Here is a 15,091-nt window from a genome sequence, read left to right on the forward strand (position 1 = left end):
TATTTAGGGCAGCCATCTGGTACGTGCTCAATAATTGTGCGGAGATTGGACCTTATATAGAGTAAGCATTAACGAGTATACTTAAAAATCATCTTTCATTCTATACAATTTGGGATGAACCCAATACCATCTAACTTCAATATGTTGCTTCACCTCGATGCACCAAATGCAGGGAACACTACGAGAAATGTAAGGTTCAACACCCAGATTGCATCGAGCGCACGCACCAAACTGAGTTCCCAACTTGGTTTAAGCAACGTGTAAGTTCTTATCCATTCCTATCTAAGATGTGCTGCTATAGCTTTCATTTTATATGATTTGGATCTAATCGAAAATAAACGTTATGAAATTTGTTTTTTTAAATATATAGATCCAGGAACATCGTACCTCGTATACACTTGATGTGTCCGCTGATCTGTACGCGTTAGCTTGCGGGCCTGACCGTTGGGTTGCAACATATGCTGCTTGCATAATACATGGAAAAAGGTTTCATACGAAACAGCGTGAACTTCGCCGTCGTACACAAAATTCTGGAGTGGTGGTAACTGGTGATGAGGCCACAAATAATTTGGACTTCTATGGAGTTATTAATAATATTGTAGAGTTACGCTACATGGAGTGGCGTCGGGTGTACCTGTTTGAATGCGATTGGTTTGATGTTGGTGATCGAAAACGAGGGGTGTGGGTGGATGACCATATGATTAGTGTCAACATGAACAGGACTTGGTATAAGGATGAACCATTCGTGTTGGCAAGTCAGGCTGATCAATGTTTCTACATAAGAGATTTAAGGGCGAAAGGGAATTGGGGTGTTGTGCAGAACTATGCAAATAGGAATGTATACAACATTCCGCCACGGCCGAGAGTTCTTGAAGTACTTGATGGGGAATCAAGTACTCCTGATGCCGATCAAGAAGATGAGCCATCATATTATTATGAACCAGTGCAGTGTGATAACACAGATCAAGTGGCAACTCAACTGAATAGGCCTGATATACTACCTAGCCATGTAGATGCACGAGAAATCATGGATCCGGTTGGTCAATGCATAGATTCAACAGGCTTTATTAATGATGACATGATCACTTCTGAGTCTGGAAATGCGGCCAGTGAGGGGGAATATTCAGATGAAGAGGACCTATCAACAAATGAGGGGAAACATTCAGATGAGGATGGGCACACAACATCTGATGAGTCTGGCGACCTATAAATATAACCCAGGAACTTCGTTCATTTAAGGTTGAGATATTAGAATTCTTGTTCGAAATTTCCATGTGTATATAGATATCTGACAATATGAGATTGACTTTGAAATTGGTATGTGTATATAGATAGTTCAATATGTGTTTGGGTGAAATATATGTTTTGATTTATTTTCTTACTACCATGAAGAAAATCATTTTACCTGGCTCGAACTACTTATTATGCAAACTCATATTTTCTTATTATGCAAGTAGCAAACAATCTTGAGAGTAGTATTCAAGTTTTACAACATCTATACCTAAATTAAATAGTATCTAACATGTGATTTAATTTGCTTCAGGTTACGTTCAATATTGGGAGGCTGTGTGAACTGGGATGCACTATGCCGTATCAAGGTATATATACGGCCGACTCTCAGTTATTCGTTTATCTATTTAAAGTCTCATAGTGTAAGGGTTAGTCTACCTAAAAGTAACTGAAAATGGTAGATAAATTTGCTTGTTTACGAACCTGTCTGTGCATATTGAGATTATTTTGTATCAATTAGGGCATCAATTTTATCCCACTATGTTATTAACTTGTACTCGTGCAAGTAATCAGCCGGGACCCAGTTCAAGAGGTGGAGGCAGACTTCGAGGTCTTCGAGGTGGAAGGCGTTATATCCCATACTCAGGTCGTCACTGTCGACCACGCAGTGCGAAATTATCTTCATATCATAGCACGGAGGAGTGTAATCAATCCTCCTCGGATGACTCAACACAGCCCCCAAGTCTCCCACCATGCGTTATGCCAACTCACGCGGTACAATATATTCAAGAACCCCAACCAAATACTGCTGGGGAACAATCACCTACTGGAGAACAAACTGGTGCACATTTTTCCAATACTTTAATTTTGAAAGCATTAGCATGTTTGTATGTGTTATTAAGTATGAATATTCCACATTACACTTTAAAATACTAATATATTGTACCTTAAAATACAGCTGCAGATGCCCCAATGGAGACCGAAGGAACGTAAGAACAGAGGAGACGAACTCATGGGCCATCTAGATGCATTTTCTTTGACAAGCTAAGGAAGAACGGGAAAGTGCAGTTGAAGATAAACGATGGTGAGATAACCCCATGTTGTGAACACGCTTCTATGTTCACAACACGAGTATCGTGGATTGTGAAACAATACTGTGACATGAGTTACAAGCGTTGATCGGATGTCCCACCAGCGATTAAAGAGGAGCTCATTGACCGTGTTCGGGTAAGTAAAAAATTTAATTGTCCTTGTTTGGGGTGTTGTTTATGTAGTATAATCATCGCCTAAATAACGAGATGACACATTGATTGTTTGCATGCTGCCTTATGTAGAGTGACTTTGTGTTGGACTGGGATCGCGAAAACCACCGATTGACGGTGACAAAGGCCTTACGTAAGCGCTTCAACTCCTTCCACCATGACTTGCACAAGATTTATGAATCCTATGGAAGCCACGCAGAAGTGTTGGCTAATGGAACTAGTCTGGTGGACCCCATTGTATGGGTGAAGTTGTGTGAAAGGTGGGGCAGAGATGCCTTCAAGGTACAGATAGTCTTTCTTACATACAACCATATAATATGTATATATTTAATATGTCTAAATATTGTGGTGGAAAATCTGTTTGTCTATTATAAGTAATTGTTCCCTATTGTGTATGACAGAAAATTTCAGCTCAAAATCGGGAGAACCGAAACAAGCAGGCCATTAATCACACATCAGGACGTAAAGCATTCGTCCGATTACTTGAGCAAAAGGTATGTCTAAGGGAAAACAATCTTTTCATTTCAATAGAATAGTGAAAATGTATTTTACTTGGAGATTTTAGTGACAATATTACTTTACTATCACTAAAGGTGGTTACTCATAGCTTTTGTTGTTCAAATGTCAAATGGTTCATACACATGACAGCGCAATGAGAATGAGAATTTGGTCGACTTCTACAAAGAGACACGTTGGTCGAAGAAAAAGAATGCATTTGTCACAGATGCTACAGAAAGTACTTATGTGAGTAGTGCAGAAACAGCCGTTGGGATCTATGTTTCTTTCTATACGGTAGTAAAATCATTAATATAGCACTAGCTGATTATTTGTTAATAATCGTTGCTTTCTCAATGTGCAGAAGGAGATGCAAGGTAGGTTGGATGGCCTAGGACCAGAGCAACGTAGTGATGAGGCAGCAGCGACTGTCTTTAGGGAGGTTCTTGGCCATCGACCTGGATATGCACGGGGACTTGGGGAAATGGTCATCCCCGAGTCAAGTAGACAACGTGACAAAGTTCAAATGCAACAATACATGTCTGAGGCTGAAAAGCACAAGAAAGATGCTGAACAATATAAGAAGGATGCTGAGCAATATAAGAAGGATGCTGAAGCTTACAAGAGTCAGCTAGATGAAATGAGAACAGAGATGCGGGAGCTGAGGGAGCATCAGATAGAAAATGACAAAGTGATGCAGTCTTTCTTTAGGGCTTTCCCGTCGTTCACTGAGTCAGTTCGACAGACTCAGTGTAACGATTCCCCCGGCCCATAAGGGGCTTCTCATAAAAGGGCACATTTTTTGGGTGGTTTTTTGTGACACTGGGGAGGCATGAGGAGTCAAGGATGTCGACGTGTTTTCCATTTGGGTGGTTTTTGTACTTACTCTATACGACACTGGGCTATATGATATAAATATATATATAGTATTATATATATTTATATAAATCTTGGATCTATGTCTACACCGGGGATCTCTTGGATCTCTCATGGTCTGCAAATGAGGTTAGTATCATTTGGAGTTATCCACCATAAAATGTACTTGTACAAGTGAAGTGTTAAATATATTTCTAGCAACTTTGTTTCCCAAACCCGATGAATAATTCATTGATGGTTTTATACATAATTCCTTTTTTTTTTTTTGTTAATTTGAATCACAGAAGGCTGACATTCTGAGAAGCTTCCTTGAGATGAAGGATCTTGGAATTACTTGTGTTGGAAGAGAAGCTTAAGGCTAGAGAGAGAGTAAGTTTCGACACCTTTTCCCTGCTCTGTAAAAGTTTACTTACAACTTGTGTTTTATTTTTTTCCCGTGTAAAATGACATTGATCCTCTACAGTTAATCATTTGGTTCTTAACTAGCTTTGTCGCTTTGGAAATTCTAGTAAATATGACTACTTTTGCACTGATCTCTCTCTCTCTCTCTCTCTCTCTCTCTCATTGAGCTGACCATTTGTGTAATAACATAATGGAATCTGTATAGCTTAAAAGGCTTTGAGGGTTGGACCATATTGTGGTGTATTGATGCTATGGTTTGGGTGTATAGAGAATTATTGGATTATAATAAAATTGATTGGAATAGCAATCATGGTAATCTATAATTTTATGTACAATTTGTTATGGTTTGCTAAGTAGGAGTGTTACTGTGACGGCTATTGTAAGGCGTTGCAATTTCCCTTTAATATTTCTCACATTAATGCATATTCTACTATTTTTCATTTTTAAGAGGAAGGGGGTGCCATTGGGCCTCTTCCTTGACAAATTATCATCTAGTTTCTCATTAAACTTCAGTTGTCATGTGTAGCAGTGGCTTTCCTTGTTATGTCAAAAGCTTCAAAGGGGATGGTTGCTAGAGCTGAACACCATGCAGGTATTAATATGTACTTTGGTTTCTATACACAACAAGTAATGGAGCTTTTATCGTCTGATGATGATTTTCTCCCTTCTGCTTCCCAAACATCCAACTATTTTGGAAGAAAATGTGAGGAGGTCGTAGGGAATGGATCAGTTGAGCCTATGAAGTATACTACCGCTCTTTATTTAGCAACAGCAACAGAGCTGGACTTTCAGATTTCAAAAAAGAAAGATTGGAGGCATTGCTGCAGCAGGGCACGATTGTTCTTTCAGATGGAATTTGATGAGGTATGTTGGGTTCTACTTCCTTTCTTGTAGTGATATATTATTGTGTTCTGCATGCTTAGCATCGGATGCAGAAAGTTGGGCTGGAAAACTACTGCAAATGTTGAATCGACGTGATGAATTTAGCTTTTGTTGATTGATATTTGATTTTAGTTTTTTCAGTTAATTTTAAGATTTTTGTTGTAATGCTCAGTTCTAAAAGTTTCCTTCAGCTTTATCTATCATATAATAAAGAGCGGTAGTATTAGCTAGATTTTCCATAGATTTTCTGGTTTAAGTTGTTTTTCTTTCTAGGTCTATTGACCTTGTTATGGTACGTATGTGAGTGTTGAGTTGCACAATTTTAAAATAAAAGGGTTGATACATGATCAGGTCCCTTCTATATACTTGAACTTTTAGGCTTAAGTAGGTGTCTGCACATGTATCTTTTCCTTCACATGTTTTGAGGTGTCAAACATGTTTGAGGTGTCAAACATAAGTCTGGAGTGGATAGTGGATACTCCACTCATTTTGTCGAACATATTGATAAAAGCTATCTTCTACCTGCTTCTCGAGCAGGTCTTATCCAACATCATACTACTTATTTTGAAAAATTGATAGGCGTAATGCTCATGATTTTTTATATATTCTTACCATTTGTACAGATGGACAATAGAGGAACTGCTCGACGTGGGCTTAATGAATGCTCTTTAAAATACAACGCTGGCCAGATTGATGCTGATGATCAGCTGACTGGAGCCGCACCCCACATTTAAACGAGGGCTTGCTAAAGTTGGCCATATTGGGTTGTATGGGTGGAGTTATGGTGGATATCTTTCAACTATGACCTTGGCCAGGTTTCCTAATGTCTTCTGTTGTGCTGTGTCTGGTGCCCATGTAACGGCCTGATTGATCAAGTGTAATTCTTCCTGCAACCAATGATTTGGTATTAATCCTTTGGATGATTGCGATGCTTATTTATTATTAAGGATAAAAGCTCAGTTTGTATATGAGAATACATTAATACACCACCCCATTGTAATACATATGAGTTTGGATTTTGTTGATGGGCTTGGATGGAACTTTATGTATTTATTTTGCATGTTATATTGATTAGCAACTTGAATGAATGAGTTTGGATTATGAATGGTGCATTTAGGAACAACTAAAAACCAGGCTTAGAAAGAAAATAAAGCCCAGGAAATTTAAACATGAATCCAGGTTTAGCGGCGAATTAAGTGCGTTTAGCGGCGAGTTAAGTGCATTTAGCGGCGAATTTTTACTCGCCGCTATAAACTGACACTTAAATCTCCTAAACCAGCGATGTAAAAATCGCTACTAAATATCAATAGCGGCGACTAAATATTCGCCGCAAATAAATTTATATACCAGAATGTATTTGCCAGCGATCTTGGAAACTCGCTGCCTCTAAATATATGGCGGCGATATATTAAATCGTCGCCATATATTACCGATTTGAAAACTAATTCGCAGCGAGTGAAACCTCGCCGTATAATAGTATTTAGCAGCGAATATTATATCGCTGTGAAATACTATGAATAATATAGTAAATATAAAAAATCGCCGCTTATTAATAAAACCAGCGATAATTAATCGCTGCTATATGGTAATATACGGCGATTTTCTCATTGCGGCGATTTTGTGGAGTGGCTGGCAAATATATTTGGCAGCGAGAAAATCATTTTTAGCGGCGAATAGTAAACGCTGCTAATAATCTATCGCAGCGTTTAACGACAGAATCCTATATTGAATTAGCGGCAATTAATTTGTAATCAGCAGCGAAAAAAAATTCGCCGGGATATTAATATATGGCAGCGAGTTTTGGTTTCCGTTGCAATAGATCTAAAGTGGGACGTTAATACCGGCGATTTGCCAGCGATTTAAAAATTGTTGGGATATATATATGCCAGCGATTTAAAAATCGCTGGGATATATATATGCCAGCGATTTGTTGTGTATAGCCAACGATACATAATCGCTGGCAAAATTGTTGAACCTTGTAGTGACTGTTGAAGACCGATTGCATTTATAAAATGTGAAATATTTGCTTTAGAGACTTCACATATGTTTTAGCAGCTTATTCAACATTGAGTGATCGATTTTTACATTTTTTTATGGGAAATTGACTTCATTCATTCATCGGAGAAAAGTTATATCTATGACCGGATACGTACAGGAAAATTTTCAGATCACAAGCCAACTACTGTATTTGGAGCTCCATTAATACACAAATTCTTTTGTGATTGGTATGATCTTAACTAATGTTGTAGCTCTCTACAGACAAATCGTCTAAGAGATAGCACTCATACCCCACCCTTCATAGGAGAAAAGGACTTAACCTCTATGGACAAAACGTCTAAGAGATGATTGAGTGATGTTTAATCCATATTTTAGAACATTTATACGTACCCTTGATGTTATATTTGTTATATTAAAGCTTTCGAAACTCATTAGCAAAGATCAACATTTGATGGCACTCTTTTTGGCCATTTCATTCCACTTCAGTATACGTACAAGCAATTCACGGCTTATCTTATAAACAATAGTAAATGATTTGTGCAAATTTAAGGCGTACAAGTCCTTTGAAAGAAAAGATCGGATTCGCCCAAAAAAATTATTTTTTAATGATAGTTTTAGGGTACGTTTGGTTACAAAATATCTCTCAACTCATCTCAACTCATCATTACAACTTTTTCAAATTCTAACACAATATATAATAAACAATTCAACTTTTTCAAATTCCAAATAATAATAATATTAAAAAATAATATTCTAACAATATTTTATCATTTCAACTCAATTCAACTCAACTCACTTCAACATCCAAACGCAACCTTAGTTTTCTCAAATTATTCGTACAAAATTTACATTACATTACTTAGGAAAAATAGAGAAAAGTTAGCTCTACAATCTTTCCACAATCAGCTACTACCCCTATCCTAAAATTCAGCAAGTGGTGGTTCATTATTGTTAAAAATACTAGATCAGAATATGTAATGGGAAGCGATATTATCTCGTTGGTAAATCGTAGATCTAGTGCAGTTGTTTCACAGATTCTTCAGCGTCGTTGTTCATCCACGATCTTCACATCGATGGTGGAGTGTGCTACGTGGTAATACCAGAGCAATACTCACAAATTCAACAGCCTAGATGCCAAGACTAGAGAGACCTATTTGAGAGAGATCGTTTCTTATGCAAGTGTCATCCAAAGGAAGGAGGGGTTATTCTAAGCATAACCCCCGGCTAGCCATTAAGCATAGGGATCATTTGAGAAAAAAATAGGATCCACTCTAAAAAAGTATATATATATATATATATATATATATATATATATATATATACACACACACACACACACTACGTAGGAAGAATTGCCTAGTTGGGTGAAACACTTTTTTTTACAAAAATAATATGGTTTAAAAAAATGATTAATAAATAATTTAATGAATGAAAACAAAAAATAAATTTTAGCAAATATAGAACGTCATCATTTATCTTTTCTTTGATGTCTCGATTTAATTCAATGGCAACTTCTTTTTAAAAAAGTGATCAAGGATAAATTGACACAACATATTTTATATATGCGGGTGGGTGTTTAACAATAACGATTCTAGATGATCAATAATATCCTTTCGAGTTATATGTTTATCTTAATTGGTAGTGACAATGCTGACAAATATTGGGGCCTTCCAACACATCGGTCATCCTTGAGTGGAAAGTAAAGGTAAAATAAAAATAGGAAAGAGAAAGTGATAGGCTTTTGATGATAGACTATAGTGCACTTCGTGTTGCTCTCCAGTCCTCTCTATAAATCACAACACGGTCAATTGCTATCTTTCGCTCAAATGCCAGACGCTTTCCCTCGTCCTCCGACTTTGCCTCAACAGTGATGATTATGTAATAACGATTTATTCAACATACAGTTGTTGGATTCCACATACAGCTATTGTGCACAATGTTAGAATAAAATAACTATATCGTCCACATGAATTAAAGAAAGGGAATTGTTAGACCGGTCCTGAGAGTTTTGTCCATAAGTGCATTTTATTTTATTTTTTTTTTTGTATGTTTTTTTTTTTTTTTGTCTTTTTTATATCATTTTAAATTTTTAAAAAAAATTACAAACTCATTAAAAAAAATTAACTACTAAAAAAAGTAATAGCGCCTTTATCTTACAAAATATTAAAATTCTGAGAAACGCTTTGGACTAGCCCAGTTGTTGTTGGAGGAAAAACAGCCCACCTATTAGAATGTGACACATAAGATTATAAAGGTTCTTTACAATAGAAGAAAAACAGATGATTATTTCCCTTTCCCTTCCCTCCCCCTTCCCCTCCCTTGTTCCAGCACTATACCGAAATTTATTTATTTTTTCCCAGGAATTACTCTTGCTTAACTCCTTCCTGTTACTTATCAAAACAATAATGTGTTAGAAAATGTAAATAGAAATTGAGGACACTAACTGTTTACAAAAATGTTAGACATGATTTTTTGAAGAATTGCATACTAAGGAACGTTCCAGAATGTCGACAGTGTAGCAAATTCATGCCCTATTTCTACCTTGATTCAGCCAATATCTTTCAAAAATCAAAACATGAAAGTTGTAGATATTTTTCTTGGTGTTCCATAGCATCTTGAATCATCTTAACCTGAGCTTGGATGAGAGAGTTATGCCCAGATTATGAAGCGATGTCGAAAGTGTCCAAAATCGCCTAATTTGGGTTCTTTGCCCAATTGTGCCAATTCTTTGCCATCGGGGATGAGTGAGGTGCTGTCGAATTCGGGTTGTAATGGAGAAGGTGCCATCGCGTTTGGGTTGGGATGGAGTGGGTGCCTTCGGGTGGTGGGTTCGAATAGGAAGAAGAGAAGGAATAAAGGGGAATTGGATGGGCTGTTTGGGTTTAGTGGGATGCTTGGTAATTTTCCAAACCAAGCTGACGTGTCACATTCTAATTGGTGGGATGATTTTCTGAAATGAGCAAATGGGTTGTTGCCTAGGTTTTATCTAAAATTTTCATTATGATGGTAAATCAGATATAGGTCAGGCACCTTAATCTAGGTCAGGTAAAACAGATCGATCATGGTAATCAAAGTCAAGTTATCATGGGAAGAGTAAAATGTCCACTTTATTATTAATAATAATTTTCTGGCTCATGAGCATACATGAGAAAGACAACCAATGTGCGGCGAGCTATAAGATAATGTTTTGATGGTTTTGAAGCCCCCCACTCCAAGATTTCACAAGTATTAGTTTAATAACTTAGTTGCCTTATGTATTAATATCAAAAGAAAGAGAGATATCAAAATATTGATTAATAAATGGAGTACAATGAATTTACTAATTCAGTGGCCGTATGTATTAATATTGATGGAGAAAGACAAAGACAAAGCTTCTATTAAGTGGTCCATTTAATGGGGTACATAATGCATGTAAAAAGAAGGGAAAAAAAAAACCATGAAAAAACTTACCTTTGCAATGATTTAAATGATGGGGCCGCATTCCTTTTTCTATGAGTGATCATGAGTGTAAACAATAAAGTCCACGGGTTGCAAAGATATGTATCTTCATTTTCATAAGATTTTATGAATATGACTAATATGATTATAAAAGACAAAGCATGGCATTTCTTATGGCTAATATGACTAATATAATCCGGCAACTTGAGGCTATAAAGCTTTTGTCAGGATACGGACAGAACTCAAAGCGCCTACCACACTATTGAACAAAAAAATTCCACAACCTGATAAATGCTACAAAATCTGGAGCTGCCTAGATTTACCCTTTTGTTTTCTTGTTATTATTGCTTAGATCATGAGCCCCATTTTAAAAAGTGAAAAATAAATAAATATATATTTATCTGAAATAAATCACTAAATATAAAAATAATAATAATAAAAATAAAATTTGTTGAGATCGAATTAATACCCAACTCTAGGTGAGAGTATCATTTTTCATTTCATAATACATACTTTTTCTATTTAATTATAATAGTACATAAAAAGGTAGTCATTATAACTATATAGCTGCTTAATTGCTTTTGAGCACGTTGGATACCACACAAGCTGTCAGGTTTGGTTATCATTTCAATGTTTTGGCAAATCTTCTATCCATTCAAGAACATCTTTGGCCAACTTGAATGATCATGGTCATGCTCCTTGTATAAAAATGGATATGTCAAAACTACTTTTCTTCATAATTAATTTTAAAATGATGACCCTTTTTCTCTTTAGCTATGCCTAACCTTTTATGAGTGAAGTGTAAGCTTTTGGTCCCAATTAGCCTTTTAATGATGTCTATCAAGCGATTTAATTAAAAAAATTGACATATGTATCCAACAAAAAACAAATATACAATATTTAACATATAAGCAGACAATTACTCAATTACTTTGGCTCTGAGTGATTTTCTGAAGTAATTATATTCCTATTTTTTGCCACCAGATATTTGATAAAGAGAGATTATTTTAAATGTATTTTCTTTAAAAGAAAAATGATATTTTCATAAACATCGTACATTCTATTTAGAAAAAGTAAGCAAATTAAAATATATAATAAAGATGCTTTCATTGCATTGAGAAAGATAATGACCAAGGATTAAAGTTGTTGTAAGGGCTGATTGACGAGCATTAAAGTTTTTCTAAGGGGATAACATTTATCTCACTCCTAGCAAACTTATTTGACCAAATCAATCTGCTACAGTACCATATTTTATGTCAAGACGACTATAAAGCTTTGCTCCATGATTCCGATTAATGATGTTGGAGTCTTCGGAGGCGCACGATCGTGATTATATCCCACGACCTCTAATTGCATTGTTTCTTTGATAATTTCAATGGCAGCGACCGATTGAACCAGCCTAGAAATCCCTTTGAGGAACCAAAGGATGCGCATTATGGCCGGGATCATGATGCGTCTATCTGGGTCGGGGATGAGGAGCTTGGAGATCAATCGCTTCGACTAGCATGAAAACCAAAGGGGGAACTTGAACTGGGATTTGAAGACTTTGCTATACATTTTCATCAGATTCTCGTCCTAAAACGAAAAAAAACCATTTCAGAAAAATCTACACTTTGTAAAACGAAAACCCAAAGCACACAGACCGATATAATTTTCATTATAAAGAAAGAATAATAAAAAAATGAGCAAACCAAAAATTACGAAACAGATGGAGGGTTAAGAAACAAAAGAGCGACAAACCCATGGGTTGAGGAGGAGAGAGACGAGATCTCTCTGTGGCAATCTCGTGCTCACGATTTTGAAGACCTTTGGAACTGTTTCTTTGATCTATATGAACTCTGCTTCTGTTGTTTCCATTTTGGTGAGTAGTTCACGTTTCGGCCATTTACGCATAGGAGAAAAGGGCGTTGGGGGCTAGATCTCACAGTGCATCTTGCTATGTGGGTGATGGCGACACTTTCATGGTGGTCTGAGCCAGAATAGAAGGCTAGATCTGCTCCAAACGGTGATTGGTAGGTCGATGGGTCTTCCTTACGGTGAGTGCGCGACGCTGTTGAAGAACCACATAGCCACCCTATCAACAAAAGATCTATAGGAACAAAAAATAAATAAAGAACAACAACAAAACAAGGGGGGAAAAAAAAAGAAATACAATGAGATCTGTTCATATCTATAGGAAATGAACAAGATCTCTCTATTTCCCTACTGATTCGTGATGGAAAAATAGACAGAGATAGGCGAAGAGCAACTGTGAACATGCAAACGAGAGAGAGTCGTAGTCGGGAGCAATGCGCGCGTGCGTGCACACACAGAGATAGAGAGAGAGCAAAGCTTAAGAAATAAACAAAGCAAATGGGCCAAAATGTAAACATGCAAACAGAAGAAAGCAAAACTGATGGATAAAAAAGGAAAACAACTAAAACATGACGACAAAACTGGAACAAATAAAATGGTCGAAATTTTACTGTAGACTTTTGAATCCTAACCAACGAGTTCTTCATAGCCGATTTGCAAATGTTTTTGTGAAGACTATAGAGAAAAGAACCTACAAAAAAATTACAATCCTCAAACCAAGATCAAAACAGGAAAAAAAAAACCTACAATCCTCAAACGAGCCTCAAAGACATGAAAAAAAAAAAAAAAAAAAAAGGAGAGAGGTAGCGTGGTTTAGTAAAAGAGAGAAAAATGAGGGAGAGAAAGCTAGAGAGAGATTTGGAAGATGGGGTGTTAAGAGAGATAAAGTTTTGTGAGAAAATGGTGAGGGAAGGAAAGAATAAAGCAAATCTGATGGATAAAAGACAAATCGATAAAAGTAAAGAATTAGAGAGACAAAAAAGGAAAACAAATAACAGAAAATAAATGAAATTGACGGAAAAACAAGACAAATGGACAAAAAAATAACAAAAATCGTTATTGCCGTTATATAGCCACTTATATAATCGAGATATATATATATATATATATATATTATATATTACATGGATCCTACCTTTTTCTTAAAGGTCCTGTGGTTCTCCGCACCTTACCCTCCCTACAAATCATTTTTTATTAAGAAAAATGATATAAAAACAACTATACTACTTTACTACTTAGTATAAAAAAAATTATTATTTTATTCACTTTGAGCTGTTATAAGTACAAAAATTTTGAATTAAATAAGAATATTTTAATATGTAATAATAATTGAATTGTAATATAGTTTGTGGTATATCATTTTCATTTTATTAAACTATTGCATATTACAATGTAAAAGGACACTTCCGAAGTACCAAATATATATGAATATATTATAAAATTAAATTTATAAATTAATATAATTTGATACGTAATATTAGATAGAGGACAAGACCAAGGGAGCTTTGTCCCCCCACCCAACCCCAAGGCTTGACAAAAAGAAATATATATATATATATATATATTAGAGTAGTGCTAGAGAGCATTCACTGTAGTGATGCACACAATGTATACACTACGTGGATGCCTCTTATCCACTTGTTTTTTTTTCCTTCAAATGCAGACGGCTTCTCTCTCTCTCTCATCCCTCTCTCATCAGCGTTTCTCTTTCTCCTGTCTCTCTCTCATCCCTCATCGTCTCTCTTTCATCTTAGTTCTCTCTCTCATTACTCTCTCTCTCATCCCTCATCGTCTCTCTCTCATCTCAGTTCTCTCTCTCACCGACTCTCTCTCTCTCTCTCCTCGACTCTCTCTCTCTTATCTCTGCCTCTCTCTCATCGTCTCTCCCTCGTCGTCCTCTCTCTCATCTCTACTCTCTCTCTCTCTCTCTCTCTCATCTCGGTCTCTCTCTCTCTCATTTCCGCTCTCTCTCATCCATCTATAATTTTAAATTTAAGAAATGTGTAGTATAGATTTTGCCACATAATGTGTACAAAAATGGCTGCTATAAATAGTAACTTCTCCCAATAATATTTCATAAATATATATTATAACCTTGTCTAAGTTGTATATCTCCTTTAGTTCTTTATACTTTTGTTCTTGTTCTTGTCCACAATTCATAGTTGACACTGGCCAATGCTCTTAAATGGCGAGTCGGGTGCCTTGTATCAGCAGTTTTTTTAATAGATATTTCCTTTATATCATCAAATTAGAATTTGGTCTAATTTAATATTATATGATAAATATATTTTGTTTTCCTGTTTTATTTCAAGAAATTAAATTACAATATAATATTTACATTACGTTATTTCTTTTTTAAAGTTTATATTTATCTGAGTGAAACATATTTAACAAAAAAATCCCACATTTATTAGATATTTGGCTATATAGTATGCAACTACGATACTTAAAAACTTTTAAACATATGACATTACTGCTATACATTATTAATTAGCAAAATACAAAACTTAGTTCATAGTTCAACATCTTCTCTTAATTGTAACATATGAACAGTTTAGACGTAAAATTACTAACATTAATGGAAGAATACAAGTTTGAAATATTTTTTTTTTCTTATATTTTACTCTTTTTTTTTTATCAATTTGTTAAAGGTA

At 35.7% G+C, this 15,091-nt stretch overlaps 1 long non-coding RNA gene across 1 annotated transcript; it reads left to right on the forward strand.

Annotated features, from left to right (window-relative positions):
- Positions 1-1,851: 1,851 nt before the first annotated feature.
- Positions 1,852-2,674, forward strand: LOC121234254. The gene is made up of 3 exons (XR_005934346.1): positions 1,852-2,071; positions 2,189-2,457; positions 2,565-2,674. It is a non-coding gene; the product is annotated as an uncharacterized LOC121234254 (long non-coding RNA).
- Positions 2,675-15,091: the final 12,417 nt, after the last annotated feature.

This window comes from Juglans microcarpa x Juglans regia, chromosome 6D (genome assembly GCF_004785595.1).
Source record: "Juglans microcarpa x Juglans regia isolate MS1-56 chromosome 6D, Jm3101_v1.0, whole genome shotgun sequence".
Classification (NCBI taxonomy): domain Eukaryota; kingdom Viridiplantae; phylum Streptophyta; class Magnoliopsida; order Fagales; family Juglandaceae; genus Juglans; species Juglans microcarpa x Juglans regia.